This window comes from Beta vulgaris, chromosome 9 (genome assembly GCF_026745355.1).
Source record: "Beta vulgaris subsp. vulgaris cultivar EL10 chromosome 9, EL10.2, whole genome shotgun sequence".
Classification (NCBI taxonomy): domain Eukaryota; kingdom Viridiplantae; phylum Streptophyta; class Magnoliopsida; order Caryophyllales; family Amaranthaceae; genus Beta; species Beta vulgaris.
In genome coordinates, this window is record NC_079210.1 from 28713213 (window position 1) to 28724116 (window position 10904).

Consider the following 10904-nt stretch of genomic DNA (forward strand, 5'->3'; position numbering starts at 1 on the left):
TGGGATAATGGAATCGTATGCTATGCTGTTGGTGCAAATCCATCTTTCCTTGTAATAGACAGGCATATTCGAAGAATTTGGGGAAAACATGGCATTGATAAGATAGCTATAATTGGGAAAGAGTCGTTTCTTGTTAGATTGAAAACAATGGAGAAAAGAGATGCTATCATAAATGGGGGCTTTCAATTTTTTGACAAGAAACCTGTAGTGTCAAAGCATGGAGTCCTGATATGGAGCTTCATAAGGAAGAAACCAAGAAAATGCCTATTTGGATTCAATCACCTCAACTGGATCTCAAATATTGGGGGGAGAAGTGTTTGTTCAAATTGGTGTCTGGTATAGGAAGAAACCAGTGAAGTTAGACGATGCAACTGTGACTAAAGATAGATTGAATACTGCAAGGGTGATGGTTGAAGTGACCGTGGATCAAGTGTTTCCAAAAGCTATTTCATTTGAAAATGAAAAAGGGGTTAGGATGGAGCAAAGGTGGCTTATGAATGGGTGCCTATTACATGTGTGAATTATTAGGGACTTGGTCATGGGCAGGAAGATTGTCAATAGGAGAAAAAGAAGGTAAAACATGTTTGGTTGAAAAGAAGAAGATAGAAGTTGGGGAGGATGGGTTTCAAATGCTGCAAAAAGGGGGAGGCCAGCAGGAGTACTCAAGAGCAGTTGTTGAAACTAGCAATTCTTTTATTTTGTTAAACTCAAAAAAGTTGCTGAAGTAGCCAGTAAGGATTGAATTGATGGTGAGGTGGGTTAAGATGATTTGGGAGCAGATGATTTAGATCGTGAGGGGGAGCCTTCTGATGGTCATGGATAGTATTTTATCCTCGAATGTGAGGGGCTTAAATAGTAGAGCAAAACAAATAAAGGTAAGGAATTTTATCCTTTCTCACAATATAAGACTATTTAGCCTCCTTGAAACTAAGGTCAAATCACACAATTTAGGTGATTTGTACATGTATCTATGTCCTGCTTGGTGTTTTTCTAGTAACTCTGCTTGGCACAAAAATGATAGAATTGTCATAGATTGGGTTCCTACTGCTTTTCATGTTAATATTCGTTTTTGTTCAGCCCAAATTGTTCATACAGAGGTGAGTGTAATGAATGGGGGCAAAAAAATTCTTTTGTTCTTTTGTATACGGGTTTAATGATAGGAAGGGAAGGAAGGAGATATGGGACACTCTAGGAGAGTCGTCAATTTCTATTTTTGGTGCCTAGGTGATTATGGGGGATTTTAATGCAATTATGGGGATGGAAGAAAGAATTGGCCAGCGTATGAGAGAGAGAGAATTGGTTGATATGAACACGTGTATGGAGTTGTGTAATATAAGTGATGTAAAGCTAGTGGGCAGTTTTTTACATGGAGTAATTAGCAAGTGGGAGAGAGTAGAGTGTATTATAAACTCGACGGAGTTGTAGGGAATGAAGTTTAGATGGAGGAATTTTATATGGTTGAAGTCTCTTTTCGCCGAGAAGGAGACTTTGATCATGGTCATGTTATAAAATCTTATAGTAATGAAAGCCCTTTCATTTCTTTAATATGTGGAGTAAGTCTCAAAATTTTTTGAACATAATAAGAAGAGGTTGGGGGAGCAGATTAAGGGTACAAAAATGTTATGTGTTGTTCAGAAATTGAAAATGTTGAACAGTGGTCTAAAAAAGTTGAATGCAGAAGAGTTTGGAGATGTGTCTATACAAAATACCAAGTGCTACCATTTAATTCTTGATGTTCAGCAGAAGCTTCAGAATGATCCCTCCAACAAAGATATTATTGAGAAAGAGATGCAGTGCAGACAAGAATATAGCATAGCTCGTAAGAATTATATCTCTTATATGAGTCAAGAAGCTAAAGCGAGGTGGATAGAACAGGGAGATGATAATACAAGGGTGTTTTACAAGAGTATCAAGCAGCGAATAATGCATAACAGGGTTAAAGTAAAGTTGAATAGGGTGTGATGATGCTAAAGATGTGTAGCTAGTTGAATTCTTGTCTAATGAGGAGGGGTCCAACCTAGTTGGTTTGCTCCTCTCTAGAGAAGTTTGGATGTCATTGTTTCATGGTGGAATATAACTCTTAATTACTTAGCAAAAGAAAAGTAAAATAAATTTGAAAGTTTCAAATTAGAAGAAAAGGAAATAAAAAAAAGGTTCAATTTTAATTTTATTATATTAGTTATAAAAAGATTAATTCTTCATAAATATTTTTAGATGAAAGTGTATCCAATAACGCATAAATTTATTTGGGTTAATGAAGCTGCATACATATTTCAGCGACATGGCTCTAATAGTCATTTATGATCCCGTTATCTTTTATTTCTTAATAAACTCTGGGGAGAACCAATAAGGACATCTAAAAAACCTAAAAAAAGGTGATAAAGAAATTTAATGTGAGGTATAAAAGTAGAAAGAGGACAATATGGGTGAAAAAAGAAAATAAAGTAAAAGAGATACGTTATGAAAAATAGAAAAGGTAACATTGTGCAAATTAAAAAGAAATGGGCTAAGAAGTGATTATGTTTTAGCTTTACATAAATAGATAGTTTTTTTTTTGGTAATTAAGAAAGATATATTGAAGCAAAATTTTCAACTTACAACTCAAATCATTGGCATACCAATGAATACACATCTATAAAACCACCAAACCACAACCTGTATACAGACAGCAAATCAACATTACAACTTTTCAAGCCATCTAGCTTCTGCTGCACCTATCTTCTTAGGTACTTTCTCTTTTACTCTAGTTACTATACTATATTTGATATCATTTACACATTTCTGCACTGCGTGAACTTTAGAATTCCACACAGCATTATTTCTTTCTCTCCATACTATATACACCGTAGCAATCACACTAGCAGTCATAATTCTTCTTCTAAATTTACTGCCTTTATGTCTTCTTTGTAACCATCTTAGCAGCTGAGTGTAATTCCCTGTACAAGCTGTAATTCCCAGCCATTCTTTTATTTGTTGTAAACATTGCTTACTAAACTGACAAGCAAAGAACAAGCAGTCATAAATAGATAGTTTAATTGAATTAAAGTATACTTTTTTGCCTTATATACTAGTTAAAATGTAGTCTCTATTTTTTCATCTGAATAAGTTTCTCATTAGATCTAAAACTTATCATAAAGTTGAGGAGAATAATCTTCTTCTCTATGCAAGTTTAACAAGCTCAAATTTAAGAAAAAAACAGTTTTAATATATACAAGTATTTTAAAAAAGCATAACAATAACACACCTTAACAATAACACACCTTATAGTGTCCCGATAAGAACTTTTACACATATAACCATAATTATTTAGGACAACCACTCATATTATTAAGTATACCTTAATTAAAATTAAAACAACCAATATATTTAATTAGATGAAATTAAGTATACCTTAAATAATATTAAAACTCGAACATATTGAGAAAATTAAAATTATACTCCATCCGAATCCTAAAGATTTTCCCTCTTTTTGTTTAAGTGCGTTTCCAAAAGATCTTCCCTCCTTTACTTTATTCCTTATTTGGAATTTTTTTTCTCCTTTTTACCCTCTCATGTTCCTATCATATAGTCCACCCATTACATTATTAATTCAACTTTACTCCATTTCTCTCTCCTACTTTAACCCCTTTATATTTTCTTTATTTATTTTAGCCCCTTTTTCTCTCCTACTTTACCCACCCCACACCCCACACCCCACACCCCACACAAATGGATCCTCCTTCGTATATGTGGGAACAGTAACAAGGAAGATTTTTAGGAAACGGACGGAGTAGTTGAAAGGTAGCTTGGTGGCCAATGGCCAATGGGTAGGTTGTGTGTGGTGTAAAGAGAGAGTTGAGCGGGACTTCGAAGGCGGGAGTAGAAGCGAGTGTATGGCTAAATGCTAGTGATGGTCGAATTATAATTTAGCTTATGAGGGAAGCAATTAGCGATGCAAATGCTATTAAAATGAACCCTTTTTTAAAAAATAAAATAAAATAGTGTGTCATGTGATCCAATGTGACATTAAGTACATAAGACTTTCGTTTTTTTACATGTTACACTTTTACTTTTCACGTATGCCAATGCAAAACTTTGTGGACATATATCTCTAATTTTGTACTCCCTCCGTCTTTTTTTATTTGCTACATTTTGCCATTTAGGGGTGTTTCAATTTATTTGCTACATTTGCAAATATTTCCATATATAGTACATAGGTCCCACACTTTATTTACAAATTGCCATCACTCCCTTCTTGATTTTGTAAATGTTTCCATATATAATACATAGGTCCCACAATTTACCTATTTGCTTTTTTGTTAATTCCATTTATGTCAATGGTCCCCACTCCCTCCTTGGTCTTTGTGAAAAAGTGCTTGTAGCAAATAAAAAAAGACGGAGGGAGTATTTGGTAAAATTATAAAAATTATATATTATAAAAATTATATATTAAAAAAATATATATTAAGACGAACAGTGTAAAATTCATAAATAAAAAATGATGGTCAAAGTGAAATTTGTAAATAGTGTAAAATGTCAAAGTGTAACATGTAAAAAAAAAAAGAGGAATTATATGATTATAAAAATTTTATTCTCAACCTGATTTACAGAGAAACATCGTCAAATCTTAAGCATATATAACAACAAATTTTTCGTTCAATTTGGTCTGGTCTAAAAGCTAGTTTTTCTATTATATATTGATATAATATTAGGCGGCCTCGTCCTTGAGCCTGGAAAGGAGGGGCGCCCGCCCAGGGCCCAAAAAGAAAAGTCTCATGTTACTGTTTTTGGCAATCTGATATTCTGGATAAATAAATTTGTGTTGATTAAAACTTATTTACTATTAGTGGTAGCTCACTGGTTTGTTGTCATTGATTGTGTTCTGTTGCATTTGTACGTCTCAGGTTGGAACCCTCACGCATAAAGTTTTTGTCTCACTTTCTATTTTTTCTTTTTACTTTTCTTTTTTACTTTTCTTTTGTTCCTTTTTTTTTATCTTTCTAGCTCTCTATTTCTTCTTTTGTAACCTTCAATTGCCTTTTTTTTAATTTTTGGTTTTCTTTTATTTCCAATAATGGTTTTACATAGCTACTTAATCTTTAGTATGTGATTTTTTTCCCTTCTCATATAGAGTAACTACTGCTATTTTACCCCTTTCAATTTTATATAATTGTTTAATTTTTATGTTTAAACTGCTATTTTGCTCTACTTCGACTATGAAGTCACTAATATATAAGAGCAAATGTTAATATGAAATGTTATTAAATTTATCTCATTGTAAATTACATATTTATATTCAAAATGATCTATTTTTTTAAAAAAAAAGTTACAAATTAATAAAGTAGGATAGTCAAATATATTAGATGTTAATAAAAAAAACGCAAATGTCAAAGTGGAATTGTTAAAAAGTGAGGAGTTCTATTATTTCCTTTTTTCACAATTCAAATCCTGAAAAATATTAAAGAAGTAATAAACACTTACCAATTTCGTAATCCAAAACCCATACTCCAATTGACAACTTGATGTAGAGGATGACATGATAAATTTAAGAAGTAATGCATGACAATTTAGGAAGACAAGTCATAAAAAATGCAACCAATTAACCACTAATCAAGTGGGTACCTTATAAAAAAATGTAAGCTAAAATGAATCCAGATTTCATGAGTTACGAAACTCATATTCAACTGAGCTTTAACCATTAATATTATTAAATCAATATACTTCAAGAATAGTAGTTCACATTGGGGAGGGCCCATTTTTCTTAGTTCGCCCCAGGGCCTCCAAAACGTCAGGAACGAGCCTGATACACAACAAGAATCCGCCTTTTTAGCGTCTGCATTTAGCGTCCGACAGTATAATTAGACGGTAAAATCAAAATTAGCGTCTGATATGTAACAGACGCAGATTAGCGTCTGCTTTCTTGTTTTTTAGCGTCCGTCTTGGTAAACAGACGCTAATTAGTGTCCGTTTTTGTAAACGGACGCTAATTAGCGTCCGTAAAGTAAAATTAGCGTCTGTTTCACAGACGCTAATTTATTGGTCTTGCCAAATCAATCGACCAACTTAGTCCAATTGTCCTAAATAAGAAATAAAATCATCTCACTCAACTCTCTCTCACTCAATTCTCTCTCTCACTCAATTCATTTTCCTCAGATCTGGTATTTCGTTATTTCTCACTCAATTCTCTCTCTCACTCAATTCATTTTCCTCAGATCTGGTATTTCGTTATTTCTCTCACTCAATTCTTGGTATTTTTCTTCAGTTGGTTGTGGTTAGGGTTTTGTTCACTTGGTTGTTGAGCATCATCGTTGTCTTCAAGTATCACCGCCGCTCAGGTATATTTTGTTTTATTTTTAATTGTCGTTTGAAATTTCATTTTTGGATTATCAGTTTTTGAATTCTCAGTTTTTGGATTTTCATTTTTCAATTTTCATTTCTGAATTTTTGTTTTTGGATTTCCGTTTTTCAATTTTCAATTTTTTATTTTCTTTTTTTAAATTTTCAATTTCTTAATTTTCGTTTTTTGAATTTTCATTTTTGGTTTTAAATTTTCAGTTTTTGAATTATCGCTTTTTAAATTTTTAGTTTTTGAATTTTTGTTTTCAGGTTTCGTTTTTGGATCTTCGTTTTCGCTGTTGTTTGGGTTTGGATTTTTGGATCTGTTGTTTTGGTTTGGGTGGATCTGTTCGTGGTGCTTTCCGGCTCGTGTGGGGGTTCGGGTGGGTGGGGCTTTGGGTTAGGGTTTCATCGTCGCTTCTTCTACTTGCACTTGACAGCTCCTATGGAGAACTCATCAATGGCAGAATCAAAATGGATTTTCTCTCTCCTATTAATCTACTTCGTCTCACCCGCCTCACTTTTTGTTGCCAGTGAACAAGCACAAAAAGAAGAGTTCAATGAAGAACTGCTACTGAAACCGTTGCCCGATCGGAAAGTTCTAGTGCATTTTCACTTCGATTCAAAAGCTAATTTTTCCTCCTACAATGGCGGATATCATTCCATCTCTTTCCTAAGGCTATTTATCAGCTCGTATGTTTCTTCGCTCTTCTTTATTCTCTCCTTTCAAATGACCTTTTTCTTTTGGTCTTTTCTAGGTTTTCAGAGAAATAACCATAGCTTCAACTTACTTGTTCTTTTATGAAGTGTTTAATTATGAAAATATATGATTTTATGAACATTGATGTTTAATGTCCCATTTGTTGTATGATTGCATCTGTCTTTATATATAGATAAAGTTTGGTGATTATTATCAGCTAGTATTGTAATGCTGGTTGTGAAATTATTCTAAGTTTATCGATGAATTAGTAACCTTTCTATTCAAAGTAGTTCTATGTAGTTGCAGTCGACTTATTGATAAGATCACTTTAATTCATCACAATTAGCTCAACCGTGCCATATGTTAAAGATTGTCTATTTGGGAAACATCCAATCGCTAACTGACGCCGAGAGGGTCGTTTACTTGTTCTTGATTTAGGGGTTGATTCACTTTTCAGGTTTGGGTGTTCTTGATTTAGGGGTTGATTCACTTTTCAGGTTTGGGATGGCCAATGTGTATGTTTCCAAATCTCTTCTTTTATAATGTGAACAGAAATTCATCAAGTTGATTGTGTCCTTCTGTTCTTTTATAATGTGAACAGAAATTCATCAAATAAGTTATTTGTATACAGATCTATAATGTGTTTATAGATTTTGCATTCTGTTAAGTTGAAGGGAATCACTAGATTTTGAGTTAGGAATATGTAAATATCTAATGGTTGTTGCTAGAGGTGATGATTGACTTGGTGCACATGTATATATCTTTTATGAATGGGATCAAATCAGTAAGGTAGTGCAGATTCATTATTTCCTCTTGAAGGGTGCACTGAGTGGTTGATGCAAGAGTCTTTTGGTAAACTATGCTGATAATAGTCGTTTGGAGAGGTTGAGCACTTTAAATTGTTTTGACAAAGAGTGATTTATCAGGTATAATGTTGTATGTTCAGACTAGACACAACCGAGGTATTGCTTAGTAGCATGATGATATTCGAGTCCTTCAGATAGTGCTCTTTAATGAGTTTGTTCATATATGATCCATGCATCTACATCCGCCGGATAGAAATCCTACTTGAAATATATCTCTTCTCTACAAGAGAGGTGTCTCTCTGAGAATGCTGTTGATTGGGTTACCTATATGACAGGGCATACACAAATATAATGCGAATTCTTGTACAAGTTATATGCTCATGGGGGTGTTGCGAGATGATTCACTTGGTAATAGATGTTTCTTGTTGGCGGTTTCAGCTACAAATCATTGGACAAAACAAAGCATAGAAAAGGTTTATGGTCACCTGAAGAAGATCAAAATCTAAGAAATTACATTCTTTAACATGGCCATGGCTGTTGGAGCAGTGTTCCTATTAATGCAGGTACATTTTTTATTTGATAATATTTATAGTATGTGAGGATATTTATGACTTTAATATAGTAAATATTGTACTAATTGTGATTTTTTTTTCTTTTGCAGGTTTGTTTGGGTTTGATAGGATGACTTTGGAGAGGTTGAAGATTGAAAATTTGTATATTTGAAGAAGAAATGATTTCTTTCTAATGTATTAGATAGATTTATTGTTATTATTTATTTAAGTAAGGTTGTAAATTATTCACAAATTTTGATTTATCATTTATATCTATATTGTAATTACTTTTATTACATATAATAATAATTATAATTTTTCCTCTAAATTTGCATTATTATATTTGATAATGACAAGTCTGACCCAACACAATAACCAATGAAAAGTGGTTACTAACAAGTCTCAACATTGCACCATACAAATACAAGCTCGAACATTACATTTGGAAAAAAAGAAAGAGAATTACCGTCTGCATTTTCAAATTTAGCATCCAACTTCAGTGTCGGACGCTAATTAGCATCCGACTCTCGAGGCGGACGCTAAACTCTAAAGTCGGACGCTAATTAGCATCCGACTCTGAAGTCGGATGCTAAACTCTAAAGTCGGACGCTAAATAGCGTCCGTCTTTGAAGTCGGATGCTAAATTTGAAAATTCGGACGCTAAATTTTTAGCGTCCGCTTAGCGGACGCTAATCGAAGAATTAGCGACTAGGGGTTTTGCATCAGTCTTTTAGCGTCCGTCGACGGACGCTAATAACTTTAGCGTCCGATCCCGCGTTTTTAGCGTCCGATTTTTGTGGACGGAAAAGAGTGACATTCTTGTTGTGATATTAGGATTTGCACATCACAGTTTAAGAAAAATCTCTACAAATAAAGAGAGAGAAAACATCATAATTCCTCCTCATTGAAACGGGTGCCTATACCACCATAAGCAAGAGTTTCAGTCTCTCGTTCTAGCAAATATTCGTGTTTAATTGGTGTTTGTGGACTAATTAGAGGAGTAACACTTGTGGCTCCCATATTTTTAAAGATTGCATAAAATGAGAAATTTACGCTACAAATATTGTACATCTAATCCTTATTGATTAATTCATGTGTTTGTTATGCATGTTATCTTATAATAAATGTTAGTAAATAGTTTCGTCTAACTCGGCTATATGTGCATCTATATGTTCATACAAATAAATTGGCGTTGTCAATAATACAAACTAAGGCAAATCAATTCGTAACAAATAATTTTCTAATAATATAATCATCTTTTAATAATATAATCATCTTTTTGGTAGAAGTTTTGGGAAGTTTTTTCTATGCATAACTAATCGTGAATCACGATCCGGGAATGCATGTGCCGTAGTGGATCTTCTATATGTTTAAATATTGGCTCTCTGATCAGCTACAACTGTACATGCTCAATTTCTTGTTATTGTTATCATCGATTAGTACGGAAACGGGAAAAAAGAGAAACAGAGTGTAAACTAAGAGATATCTTAGGATGAATTATGTGAACAAGAACATAGAATTGAGAGACAATGAATTAATCTATCTATTTATACTAATATATTAAAGAGCGTTTTTAAGCAAATAACGATATCACGTCGCGTTCTTTGTTAGGGTATTTAGTATTTTCCACCATGTAATGAACATACAATAATAAAATATAGAAATTTGCATAGTATAGGATTTTCCCTTGACTTCAAGTTTATATATTAAAGTTTCAACCACTGAACTAAGAAATATCTAGTATTATCTTTTGAAAATATTATATTTATAAATGAAAATTTTCCTTACTCATAACATTGTCTGGACCTAATTACTAGTTAATTGAAATAAAACATACGATATGTGATAGTAAATTTAACTGATAGAGTGATAGTGGGGTTTAATAATAAACTAATTTACACAGGCAGAGGCAGAGGTCGTGCTCTATTCCTTTGCGAAGACTTCATGGTTTTAAGTCTTAATAACACCCAACAAGCATAGCTAATTATACCATGACAGTACTCATAACTAATATTTAATAAGAGACTTTCTATTTCAAAAGTTATGAAGATGCAAGGAAGGTTGTTTTCTTTGACTTTTTTTCCTTCTAAAATGACTCTTATTGGAATTCAATTTTATTGGATATTTTATTGAATAGTACTAAACATCGAAAAAAATTTAAACATAATTTCTAATAGTCCTCGACAGATGTTATTGTTATAAAAGTTCATTATTTTAGAAGTTGCTTAAAGTACAAGATTACCATAGCCATTGTTTTTCTCTGCTACTCCGAACCCAAATAAAAACAATTCATAAAAAATGGACAACTTTAACCTACGGGGATGCGCGGATTCTTGTATGAGGGTACCTTGTTAATACAAGATTATTCTTTTTTTTTTTTTTGAAGTAATGGTGTAATATAAGTTATGGCTTCTTACTTTATAATCATACTAGAATTTTTTGCACGCGGTGTGTGCTTGAAATTTTTTTCGAAACAGAAATTCAATTTTCTTCGGCATAAGAGTCAAAATTTGAAAATTAAGTCTCTCGCCA